Raw genomic sequence first — 1,980 nt, forward strand, 5'->3', positions numbered from 1 at the left:
GCCTAGGTGGGTAGATCACTTGAGGTCAGGAGTTCAAGACCAGCCTGGCCAACATGGTGAAATGCAAAAATTCCAAAAAAAAAAAAATTCCAACTACTTGGGAGGCTGAGGCAGAAGAATCGTTTGAATCTGGGAGGCAGAGGTTGCAGTGAGCTGAGATCACACCATTGCACTCCAGCCTGGGCACACTGTGAGACTCCGTCTCAAAAAAAAAACAAAAACAAAGTCATGATAACTGCTGAAATTACAGAGGCAAAGATAAGCGTTTCACGCCTTTGGCAGTCCTAGTTCAGAAATAATGGTAGATATTTGCATAAAACCATGCTATAGAGATTTTGTGGTAGAAGCATTTCCTCCTGGGCACACGTATTTTTTTAGCCTTTCTTGCAGTTAGACTATAGCCACATGATAGGGTTCTATCTAGTGGGAGTTGGCAGAGGGAATGTACTTTCAGACCTGACCATAAAATTCCATGCATGATTGTCTACACATCCTGTTTTGCTTCTGTGATGACCTCAGAGGCCACATGCTAAAGATGGCAAAGTCACAAAATGGAAGGACTCCAGATCCCTGAGTTACCAAAGGAAAGAAAGTCAACAAGGAAAGTTACGTGACTGACTTTGTGAGTGAGAAGTAAGCCACTGCTGTTTTAAGTCACAGAGATTTTGTTGTTTGTTATCACAGCATATCTTCGCTTACCCTAACTAATATATTTCTATTTAAAAATGACTCAGGTTGGGTGTGGTGGCTCATGCCTGTAATCCTAGCACTTTGGGAGGCCGAGGTAGGCGGATCACTTGAGGTCAGGAGTTTGAGACCAGCCTGGCCTACACAGTGAAACCCTGTCTCTACTAAAAATACAAAAATTAGCCAGGTGTGGTGGTGCATGCATGTAATCCCAGCTACTTGGGAGGCCAAGGCAGGAGAATTGCAAGAACCCAGGAGGTGGAGGTTGCAGTAAGTCAACCTTGCACCACTGCACTCTAGCCTAGATGACAGAGCAAGACTCCATCTCAAAAAAAAAAAAAAAAAAAACAACACTTTTAGGGCTGGGCGCCTAAAATTACATGCCTGTAATCCCAGCACTTTGGGAGACTGAGGCAGGTGGATTGCTTGAGCCCAGGAGTTCGAGACCAGCCTGGGCAATATGACGGAACCCTGTCTCTACTAAAAATACATAAAATTGGTGGGCCGTGGTGGTGCACGCTTGTACTCCCAGCTACTTGGGGAGCTGAGGCACGATAATTGCTTGAACCCGGGAGGTGGAGGTTGCAGTGAGCCAAGAACACGCCACTGTACTCCAGCCTGCACTGCAAAGCAAGACTCGGTCTCAAATAAATAAATAAGACTTTTAGGCTGCAAACAGAGGCTCACATCTGTAATTCCAGCACTTTGGGAGTCTGAGGTGGGTGGATCTCTTGAATCCAGGAGTTTGAGGCCAGTCTGGGTAACATGGTGAAACCCTTTCTCTGTCATAAAAATATGAAAATTAGCTGGGCGTGGTGGCACATGCCTGTAGTCCCAACTACTCAGGAGGCTGAAGTGAGAGGATCACTTGGGCACAGGAGGTGCAGGCTGCAATGAGCCAAGATTGCAAAACTGCACTACTGCCTGGGCAACAAAGCCAGACTCTGTCTCAAAAAAATAAAAAATAAATAAATAAAAGTAAAAGTAAAAAATAAATAAATAAATGGTTTTTTAGGAGTTGTTTAATTCTGGAACTCACAGGTAAATTTATCTTTAATTACTTTTTTTTTTTTTGAGGTAGCTTCTCATTCTGTTGCCCAGGCATGGAATGCAGTAGCACAATCATGGCTCACCACAGCCTTGACCTCCCAGGCTCAAGTGATCCTCCCACCTCAGCCTCCAAGTAGCTGGAACTACAGCCGTGTGCCACCACACATGGCTAATTTTTTATTTTTTGTAGGGACGGGGTCTTGCTATGTTGCCCAGGCTGGTCTCAAACTCCTGGGCTCAAAC

The sequence above is a fragment of the Theropithecus gelada genome, chromosome 7b (genome assembly GCF_003255815.1).
Source record: "Theropithecus gelada isolate Dixy chromosome 7b, Tgel_1.0, whole genome shotgun sequence".
Lineage (NCBI taxonomy): Eukaryota > Metazoa > Chordata > Mammalia > Primates > Cercopithecidae > Theropithecus > Theropithecus gelada.